The sequence below is a fragment of the Taudactylus pleione genome, unplaced genomic scaffold (genome assembly GCF_031769625.1).
Source record: "Taudactylus pleione unplaced genomic scaffold, aTauple2 ptg000370l, whole genome shotgun sequence".
NCBI lineage: Eukaryota > Metazoa > Chordata > Amphibia > Anura > Myobatrachidae > Taudactylus > Taudactylus pleione.
The window spans coordinates 3,280,963-3,292,620 of NW_028284771.1; the positions used below are offsets into that span (position 1 = coordinate 3,280,963).

Consider the following 11,658-nt stretch of genomic DNA (forward strand, 5'->3'; position numbering starts at 1 on the left):
TAAGAATGTCAGAACTCAGGGCCTAATTCAGAGCTGCTCGCTAGATGCGATCACTCGCACGATGTGTATGCAAATTGCGTAGACATTGCCAGGGCCGGATTACGGCTTGCGGGGGCCCTGGGGCAACTAAATTGTGGGGGCCCCCACCAAGCCACAAGGAGCCTAACCCCCTCCCCCACCACACGTTAAACATGCACCCACATATAATATATATGTAAAAAAACATATGTTTTATAACATACATACTAACACACACATATACAGAATACACACTAACACATATACTGTACATACACAGTATACAGTACACACAGTAGCACCTCATACGCGCACGCAGGGGGGGTTTCCGAGCACCTAGAAACCCCCCCCTGTACGCCACTCCATCGCAGCACAGCTTAAAATTCTTTTTTTTTTTTTTTTTTAAGAACCTGAACTGTTGCTGGCTGAGCTGGCTGTAGGGGGAGCTGCAGCGGTAGCACGCAGCTCCTCCCGGGCAGTTCCCATGGTACCCTTGTCATTGTGGGAGGCTGAGAGATCAGAGTCTGCTGGGTGAGTCACACAGTGACCGGCACTCTCTCCCAGAGCAGCACCGCAGGTGGGTTTAATGCATTACACGTGGGGGAAGCCGGTGGGGGCGGAGAGGTGATCTATAATTAGCCATGCAAGATCTGTATTTACAGTATATTGCTGAATTTGTGTTATTAAGTGAGAGGTGTGTTTATGTCAGTGTGTATTTCAGTGTGTGTCAGCTTTTTCAGTGTGTGTGTTCGTGTGTCAGTCTGTGTGTGTGTGTGTATAGGCTTTGTCAGTGTGTGTGTGTGTGTATATACTTTGTCAGTGAAGTGTGTGTGTCTTTGTCAGTGTGTGTCTAGGCTTTTATCAGTGAGTGTATGTGTGTCTGTGTGTATAGGCTTTGTCACTGCAGTTTGTGTGTCTGTCAGTGTGTGTATGGGCTTTGCCAGTGCAGTGTGTGTGTCTCTGTCAATGTGTGTGTGTGTCTAGGCTTTCTCAGTGTGTGTGTGTCTCTGTGTCAGTGTGTCTAGGCTTTGTCAGTGTGTGTGTCTCTGTGTGAGTGTGTCTAGGGTTTGTCAGTGTGTGTGTCGGCTTTCTCAGTGTGTGTGTGTCGGCTTTGTCAGTGTGTGTGTGTGTGGGCTTTATTAGTGTGTGTGTGTGTCTGTGTCAGTGTGCGTGTGTATGTTTGCGGTGCCGCCTTTTTATTTCTTGGAGAATCTGAACAGCTCCACATATATATAGTAAAGTAGACCGGTACTCCAAATAAAAAATCTCAACGGCCGGGGTGCAGATCTTAAAAACCAAGCAGACCACTCAGTCTTGAACATATAATCAGATACAGGCAGCGCTCCTCGGGTACTCAATAATCCAAGCTTGTTAATACATTACTGTGCAACGTTTCAGATGCAATTATTACATATTTCGTCATTGACGAAATATGTAATAAATTAATATGAAACGTTGCACATTAATGGATTAACAAGCTTGGATTATTGAGTACCTGAGGAGCGCTGAGATTCTACTGAGATTCTTTGCCATTGGTTTTGTACCCAAGTATTGGAAACCCCCCTTTCAAAATCCTGCGTTTGCCACTGCACCTACATACACATTAACAGGTACATACACACTAACACATACACAGTATATATACATACACTAACACATACTGTTTATACAATAACACATACACACAGACATACACAGTATACATACACTAACACAGATACATGCACATATATAAATAATAAAACAGTACATATACTGTACACACTTACATTCCATGAAGCTGCTGATCAGACATTAGTTCATGCCGTAATGCCGCGATTCGCGGGTCATATGGGGACGGGGCTAGTGATGGTTCTGCCCCCATTTCGGCAACGGAAGGGGGAATTGGTCCATTGGGGGGGGGGGTGGATTTGGTCTTAGTACTCACAACTCCCCCATGCATGCTCTAGTTGTGGGGGCCCCTCTGTTTGTGGGGGGCCCGGGACGACTGCCCCTGTCGCCCTCCCCTTAATCCGGCCCTGGATATTGCTACCGCACATCAATGCATTAGCACACCCAGTATGTCTTAAAGAGTGATCACATAGTGTATGCAGACACCCACCAGCCTGTTTTAAGACACCCACTTGTGCACATAATGTCCAGGAACTTGAAGTGTATGCAACCATCGGTACATTGGGTAATATCGGATGCTATCGCAGCGCTTGAGGTTGACCATACCCTGCCGTAAGCACTGCGAGCATTTCAATGTAAAAACAAGCCAGGTGACGTGTACTATGATGCTGTCTTATAAGCATACTTACCTACATTGCTGCGCAGCTTTCCGGGAGCAGCAGGAGGGGACCTGCTGCTCTCCTCTTCGGGGGGCGGGGCCAGACGATAGACGGCATTAGGCCCCGCCCCCGTTACAGAAAACCCTCGTGATTCGCGGGTCCGTGAGGAGGGGGCGGGGCTAAATGAAGCAATTTGCCTAATTTAGCCCCGCCCCTTCCCGACGGACCCGATAATTTCAGGTAAAATCTCCCCATCCTGCCCACTTCACTAGGAAGTGGGCGGGATGCGGGAGATATGCCTACTCTTCCGGGATCGCGGGGGGTTACCCGAAAAATCGGGAGCCACCCGCGATTCCCAGGAGTGTAGGCATGTATGCTTATAATTATGCACGCCTCTAAAACGCCGTTGAGATGCTCAGGCACGCCTGCGTTTGCACCTCCACTCCCCCGTTTTTAATGGCAAGCCCCTGTTACCACCTACAAACGGCTTCTCCTGTCACTCACTCTGCTGGGCTGTCTAAGTGCTGCGAGCGAATGCATTGTGAACTTTCGCTAAGGTATGCGCATGCGCACAATGCATACACACTGCATACCATCGGCAGCAGCGAGAGTATGCATCTTAGCGAGCGGGTCTGATGAGCTCCTCAGTGTAGATCCTTTGGTACACCCCTCCCAATGAATAATTGTGTAGTTGGAGGCATAGAGGGATCTATGTACTAAGCCTTGGTGAGAGATAAATCGGATGGAGATAAAGTACCAACCAATCAGCTCCTGTCAGGCTGTGTTTGAGAAGTGACAGTTAGGAGCAGATTGGTTGGTACTTTATTTCCATCTTCTTTATCTCTCTCCAAGGCTTAGTATGTAGACCCTATAATCTTTCAATCTATTTTATGTAAAAAATGGGTTTAATTATGTAGGACATGAATTTTGAGGTTGTATAGGTGTGAAATTAGTTTTTCAACTTGCATATGGGAAGTGTTTTTTCCCAATCACATTACATTACCGCCAAAATACTACAGAGTGCCTTAATTTGGTGAAAAACACTTGCTTACTGTCATTTTTACAAAAGCAAAAATCAATCAACCAACAATTTTTTTTAAGCCTCAAATACTTTCATCATGGCCACTAATAGCCTTCTGTATTGTTATTCAGTGTTATTTGCCACTTTTCTAGGGTTTAGGATGATATATCCACTTTTTAATGCAGTTCCCCCAAGTTGTGCACTGTAGAATTACCGGGCAACCACATTCTCTATTTAAATAGCTAGGATCTGGGGAGCTCGTATGCTGAAAAGAGGTTACAATATGCATTCAAAATCGACCAACGGTAAAATCTTAGTTTAATGCAGTTAATTGAACTCCCCCCTACTGTATGTGTAGGTCTGTTTAATTAGAGGAACGAGTCAGGTGATGGTGAAGAGCAACAGCGTCAGCTGACAGTTGTTTGGGAAGGTAGAGGTTAGAGGATCATGCAATACTTTCAAATGAGCAAAAGGTGGAGAATATGGATTTGGAGGAGATAATCAGCAACTCTGATTTAGTTAAAGATAAAATAATATTTTTTTCCTAGGGGGAGGGGCTGCAAGAGGGGAGGTACAATTCACATTGCCGGGAGCACCCAGACTTCTAGTCACGGCACTGGACGTGACACCATGGTTACATCAACATGCCGTGCCCCCCATTGTTCAAAATTGTAGTTCATGGAATTGATAATGCTCTTCAATGCAAATTATATCTTCAAACTCACGGACACTTCACTCGAGAAATGGGTGCCATGAATAAAATGGTCTACTCTGTTTTGGGAGTCCTTGAGAGCCCCCCCAAAATTTGTGAGTCTTACATTCCAGAAGAGCTGATAAGTGGAAGCACATAATAAATAGTAATATAAATTGCAATGTAGGTTAAATAAATGCAGAACAACAATTTGAAGCTTTCCCTCGCAGTTAGCATCCACAATACTCATAAGCTACTGTATACTTCTGTCTACCTTTAACAGTATTTGTGTGATATAATATGGTTAAAAACTCAGACAGTATGCACAGTTGCTTATTTGTGTTTTATTGAGCTTCTGAAATGATTATGCGTAAAGATATTTTCAATAAATTGTAGAATGTATTTTTATGCTCATGAAATGGCCATTGGGAGAATATTTCTTCCTGTCACAGTCTAAGGTAGCTGAATTAGGTTGATGCTTTCAAACTCTTTCAGATGGAACACTATAGTTCTGTTTAATTTGTTTCTTTACTGTGAAAAAGGCCTCTTCAAGATATAAATGAAAGTTTGCAGTTACGGAATCTCTATTCATTAACTGCAGAGTCCATGAAAATTTATTTCACCCTTTGTAGAAGACGCCACTGTAATCTGTCTTCTGGGAAAGGCAATTTCTGTGCAATGTTCCTTAAAATATTGCATGGCCTGTTAGATACAATAAAAATGGACAAATATACAACATAATGGTCAACATTACATTCTTGTTTCATTCCCTATCGTCCTGAAACAATATGTTTCAAGTCATTTATGCCTGAGGTATTTTTTTTTCACAGTAAATCTGCATATGAATAAAATGCAGTATCATTTCATTGGACCATCAGAACAGGCACACTTGGCAGCTGCCCAGGGCCCCACAATTCTAGGAACCTTTCAGCACGGGTTAGGCTGGGCCAGGGGGCATCTACATGAAGTGTGCGGCCACTTGCTCCGTGCATAGGACAGCCAGCTGAGGGGCAGTCAGAGAAAGATGATCCCCAGCCACTCTGACTGTGAATTACACACATTGAGAGCGTACAGACAGCATTCTCTACCTGCCTCCCAGCCTGCAGCCACAGAGACATATGTAGAGGATGGGGGCATAATCCCCCTGCTCCCCCTCTCTCAGGGGGCCCCCATACTTTAAACACAGCTACAGTGAAAAGCAGGAACTGCACTGCGAGCTGGAGAAGAGAATAGGGATGTGGAATCCGTAATCCTCACTTCACATCATGTATTTTTTATGTTTAAACATTAATTTTGTTGAATATACCAATAAATCTAAAGGTTGAATTTTATTGACAGTTTCCATTTGTATTGCCAGGAATGGTGGAATATGGGCCCCAGTGCATTGCTTTGCCCAGGGCCTACAATGCTGTTAAGACGGCCCTGGTAGAAGGTACCACTAAGCATTTATTCAAACATCTACAATTACAGAGATTTCGAAAAATTGCCAATTAACCTCCAGAACATTTCCAGGCATAGAAACTCTCGGGTTCAATCTTCTTCCTTGTGCTTGTTCATGTTTATTTTCCAACTATCGAGTATGGAGATTTCTCCCCATTTTTTAATGTGTGTCATATTTTATTTAAAACTTTTTATTAGATATTCTGCACTATGGGAAGTTTGGGGGGTTTTTTACATGAATTTTCTGCGATCCTGTGCATGTCGTCGGGTGTAAAGAAACCTTTATATGTCTTCAGCCTCCAGTGTGATGTAAACAAGGGCATAACAATAGCCCCCGCAGACCCCATGCTGGCTTGGGGGTGCGGTGGCATGGGGGGGCGCGGTGGCTTGGGGGCAGTGTTTATGCAGATTCCATGCGGTCTTGCATGGAATCTGCTGAAAATGACCCTCCAAAATTGGGTGCCGCCTAGGAGAAGACAGATGCTAGAGGTCCTACTTTATGGTGTGTGGCATATTGTGTAATGGGAATTATGGTGTGTGGTATAATGTGTAATGGGCAATTACGGTGTGTGGCATGATGTGTAAGGGGCATTACTATAAGGAGGAAAAATTACAAATAATATAAACTATGATACTGAGAAAGGTACACCCGGCGCTCAATGTAGGTGAATGGGGGGCAGCAGGGTCTGAAGTGGATTCCCCTGAATCTACTTTACAGATAGGTTATAAAGGATATATATATATATATATATATATCCGTATGTGTCCTGCCCTCACACCATTTGAGTATTCATCCAAGGGGTGCTTTCCAAGATCAGATCACTGATCCAACAAATATCCAAATCTTAAGAAAGGTTCATAAGTGAACCGAAACGTTGACAACACATATTACTTGGCGGATTATGGATTACAATTTTATACGTTATAATACTGATTTTTAGGTGAGTGCTTCCTTCCAGAAAATTGGATAGTGGACAGATTCTATTTATATATATATATATAATTTTTTTATTTTTTATTTTTCTTCTTTTTTTTTCTGTTTTTAATTCAAAAAAGGTGAGACGTCAGCACCATCCAGTGTAGTATTGCCAAAGTGTTCCAAAAGTGAGTTCAATTAAATTATAGCTCCAAAGTAGATATAGATATAAATGAAAAAAATATTAATAAAAACAACACAAACTATTATCTGACTTAATGCCCACACCTCATATGGTGTATGTGATTATGAGGTAAATGTGCAAACCATGCATATAACAGCAGCTCAGATTTAAAGTGCTTGTGCTAATTTACAGCAAACAAGAAAAGTGCACAGTGCATGTGCAAAAAACTCACAAAAGCATGTAGTAAAATATAACCAAAAATATATACCAAAAAACCATAAAAAAATATTTTCATAAAGTGCAATGTGCTCGTACCCAATGGACTATTCAGGCTTGGTCCCGGTATTCACAGAATTGCTTGCACAGGTTTATGGCATGATGTAAGGTAAAAAACATATAGGGAACCAATGAGTAGCTAAGTAAAATATTACATTTAATAAAAATAAAAAAAAACATACATCTAAGAATCAGGATAAACGGCTTATCTGGTTTGGACCATCAAGAATGCAGTAAGGACCACGAGTAACATCAATTCCTCAATGCGTTTCATCCGAGTTGCCCACTGGCCAGACTTCTTTAGGAGGATATCTGCAGTCCCCCATAGCCTTCTTATATACCACTATCAATTATCTGAATTACCTTAGATTAGGGGAGGATTCGGAGGAGGCGGAAGTTACTGCCTCATGTGTCTAGTATCAAAGCCTCATGGGAAGAAGGTCAAATTGAAACCTCTTAGGAAGAAGGTCACATTATGACAATCAGGTACAACGCGCCTGCATGAACCCAGAAACCCACAGAGAACTGTGGCTAGAAATTGGGTTGCTGCTCTCACATGGTAACAGCGCTCGTGTGTTTACAGTTGCCCGGAACTAGCGTCCGCAAGCCCCCGCCGTGTACTAGCATGCACGTGACCGTGCTACGCCCACGTGATCTCCAGCACCAGTGTATGTCACTGAATGCATTATGCATCAGTGTACACGTGACTTCACTACACCCATGTGATCTCTGGCGTGCGTGTGTGTCTGACACTAGGTAAATAATAGTTAGTTACCGTCTCTGGTTACTGTAACCAAGCAACGGTAATCAATTCAGGGGCCGGAGCTCGATTATTACCCTGAAGGATATAACAATTGAATTTAAATTGCATATAGGACTTCTACTTATTGCTCTATTATACCTAGTATATTTCCAATTATTTTAGGTAGTTTAAACATTATAAAAATTCATTCACATGGTAAAAAATAAAAAGAGGCTATTTTGTAGAAGTAAATATATATATACAGTATATTTGCAATATAAGGCATGTATATAGAGAGGAGGTCTGCGCCCTATGGAAAGTAACAATCGATTGTAACTATCAAAAAGAACATATTGCAAACAAATTACAACACTGCGCACTGGGCTCCTAACTAGTTGTTTACGGTGAGCTGCTGATAGTAAAGAAGGGGGGTGTCCTCCCTCTTAAAGTTTATGTCACAAAAGGGGGGGATATAATCAGCGCTCAACCAATGGAGGCGTAAAGGAGCACTGTATAAATGGATCCAAATAGAATTCAATAAAAATATATCGGAATAATAGTACACATGTAGATATCAATCAAAGTGAATGGTAGAATGGATGTAAAAATCTTTACTATAGGACATACAGTATAAATACATATAACAGTGAGTGTAACATTAATTGTTGCCTACTCACGCCGTAGGACAAACTCAAGTGTTGATATATATTGTTGCTGGTAGCAACCACAAATGTTCTGTGCTCAGATCGTTTGTCAGCACAATATTAATGGTATTGAGACCCTGTTGATCGATGATAAATGTGTATTGTGTCTAAATGGATAGCGGCGTCCCGCTGGTGATATGACTGATATTAATTGTTGAAATATGCAACAAGTCCAATATGATGTTAATAAGGCCTGTTGTAGGTGTGCTTGGTCTTCTGCCCGGGTAGGAGAAAAACCACACAGTAAGTCAGTGCAGGGACTCCGGACTGGGTACAGCAGGCTAGTCCCCGAGTGAGTGATATGTCTAATCCAAAGAACTAATCCCGCACTCAGGATGTTTGGCCTTGCGGTACCCTATCAATGGAGGGGAAAGGCTGGAGTCGACCGTGCCCGATCACTGTCCGCGTCCCCCTCCGTACGGAGACTCACCTGTCCTGATGCTGCGTGTGGCTGGATCCCTCCTCCTCCTCCCGTGCTCCGTCTCCTCTTCCTGGTTCGCGTGCGGCGTCCTCAGCTCTCTGGTGCTTCCGGGTATGTGCTTGTTGCGTCGCGTGTGACTCGCTAGTCACGTGATTTGCTCGATCTCAGGTCTCAGTGTAGATTCTTAAACCGGATAAAGTCTAAACATGGAATAAGTGGGTATATTGTCCTCCTTTTTTTAACGCGTTTCGGCCACTTTGTGGTCTTCCTCTGGGAGTAGAAGTGGTTCATGTAGGATGGGCAGGGTATATCATGTAAAGTGATCCCCCGCCTCTCATCATGATAGATCCTTGTCAGTCTCTTTGATTGGTTTCAGACATGTCAATCATTGTACATAATGGTGGATCTGCAAATCTAATTGCTAAACATTTGACTGTTAAGATGTAAATACTGCCCCTAATGGTAGTCACAGGCAGTAACTGTCAATGGCTAATGAATCTGCTTGAATATGGTATACTGTATCATTCATTGCAATCGATATATACCAGTTTATCTAAATATTGTATACTGTATGATATTAAACATTAAGTTTGTCTGGTTATCCTGTAGATCCAATTGTTATATTTCTGACCATTATGGAGCAAACACTAATTCTTACAGTAACCAATAACAGTGATTTATATATATCAAATGGATTAACCTGGATGGAATGTGTTATATTGTATGTTATAACTGATGTTCATCAGCATATTACAATAATGCAGGCTAAAAAATTCTTGTGGTAAACCGTAATAACCACTGGTAAAGATTACACGGGACAGTAGGTGAGTGACTATGTATGTTCGGATCACCATATTTTTGCTAGTGTAAGCAGAGGTGGTACAGTGATTTCTGATCACCTCTATTTCTAGCGATATACTAGGTCCAGTATTCCCCTTCTGTTGGTGTCAAACCATGGAAACTTAATGTTTAGATGGATGTTGCTGTTTTTGTAAAAGGTAACTAGATTATGTTGATGTACAAAGCATCAAGTACCTAAATATATCTAAGTGTGCAAAAGATTGTTAAAAATTGTTATAGGATGTTTTGTGACATGTAGTCAGTCACATATGATAGACCTCACCTCGTTGTCTATATTTAGACCTTTGGGGGTCAAAGTGTCCATGGTGATCATAGCCCTCAATTCTTCTCTGTTAATCTGTTATACCCACTTATTCCATGTTTAGACTTTATCCGGTTTAAGAATCTTACACTGAGACCTGAGATCGAGCATATCACGTGACTAGCGAGTCACACGTGACGCAACAAGCACATACCCGGAAGCACCAGGGAGCTGAGGACGCCGCACGCGAACCAGGAAGAGGAGATGGAGCACGGGAGGAGGAGGGATCCAGCCACACGCAGCATCAGGACAGGTGAGTCTCCGTACGGAGGGGGACGCGGACAGTGATCGGGCACGGTCGACTCCAGCCTTTCCCCTCCATTGATAGGGTACCGCAAGGCCAAACATCCTGAGTGCGGGATTAGTTCTTTGGATTAGACATATCACTCACTCGGGGACTAGCCTGCTGTACCCAGTCCGGAGTCCCTGCACTGACTTACTGTGTGGTTTTTCTCCTACCCAGGCAGAAGACCAAGCACACCTACAACAGGCCTTATTAACATCATATTGGACTTGTTGCATATTTCAACAATTAATATCAGTCATATCACCAGCGGGACGCCGCTATCCATTTAGACACAATACACATTTATCATCGATCAACAGGGTCTCAATACCATTAATATTGTGCTGACAAACGATCTGAGCACAGAACATTTGTGGTTGCTACCAGCAACAATATATATCACCACTTGAGTTTGTCCTACGGCGTGAGTAGGCAACAATTAATGTTACACTCACTGTTATATGTATTTATACTGTATGTCCTACAGTAAAGATTTTTACATCCATTCTACCGTTCACTTTGATTGATATCTACATGTGTACTATTATTCCGATATATTTTTATTGAATCCTATTTGGATCCATTTATACAGTGCTCCTTTACACCTCCATTGGTTGAGCGCTGATTGTATCCCCCCCTTTTGTATCAAAAAGAACATGTATTATATAATTGTTACTTTCCATAGGGAGCAGGCCTCCTCTATATATACACATGCCTTAGTGCATATATATATCCTTTATAAAATAATGTAAACTGTCTATGGAGGGTGAGGGCACATTTTTAACCATTCGCACTGGGAGCCAAATTGCCTAGAAACGGCCCTGTATTAGTCTTACCAGAATGCCATGGAGGGGCGCCAGAAACTTTTTTGGCAGGGTGGAGCAAAATTTATAGATACGCCACTGGTTGTAAGATATAGTGAGAGCATCACTATCCCAATTTCCGAAACATATATTTTGCCATTGTGGTTCCTGGGGTGAATATTGGTTTACAGCTAAAAAAAAAACCTCTCTATGCTTTCCACATACTTGCTTTATGTAAGCATACATGTGAGCATTTTTGCATGTGTTCTTGTGACGGTGGAGGGTCTCCACTTTTAATTATCTCACTTAGACTCTCACTACTCCTATTCCAGTAACACAAGGTGTGAAATAGGTATTTAAAGGTTGTTCCTAACAAATGCTTTATTATTTATTTACATATCATCTTTTCGTTTGTGAGGACCTTTGACCAAAGAATTAGAAGTGACCCCTTTTCAATTATTGGAATTCTACTTGGACTGTATTTATACGAAGATTATCTGCAGAAACAAGATTGGTGCAAGAATCCTTTACCTTATTTTGTATATATTGCCTGATTGTATGCAAGCTTTGTGACTTGTTTATAAAGGCTTTTTTTGCTGCTTTCTGATAGTGCCAGGGTCTGGTTTCTTTCTGTTTTTATTAATTTATCATATTGGGATTGGCTGCAATTTAATGGGCTCTAACTAAAATCTCTCCCTCTTACCCAGAATAAGATCTGGCACGA

At 42.1% G+C, this 11,658-nt stretch overlaps 1 long non-coding RNA gene across 2 annotated transcripts; it reads left to right on the plus strand.

The window, feature by feature from the left end:
* The first annotated feature begins 472 nt into the window (after window positions 1-472).
* Window positions 473-11,445, plus strand: LOC148508349 (uncharacterized). 2 transcript variants are annotated; one of them, XR_015869590.1, is made up of 4 exons: window positions 473-595; window positions 5,358-5,432; window positions 6,497-6,544; window positions 11,353-11,445. It is a non-coding gene; the product is annotated as an uncharacterized LOC148508349 (long non-coding RNA). The 2 variants fall into 2 exon arrangements; XR_015869591.1 differs by lacking the exon at window positions 6,497-6,544.
* The last annotated feature ends 213 nt before the right edge of the window (window positions 11,446-11,658 follow it).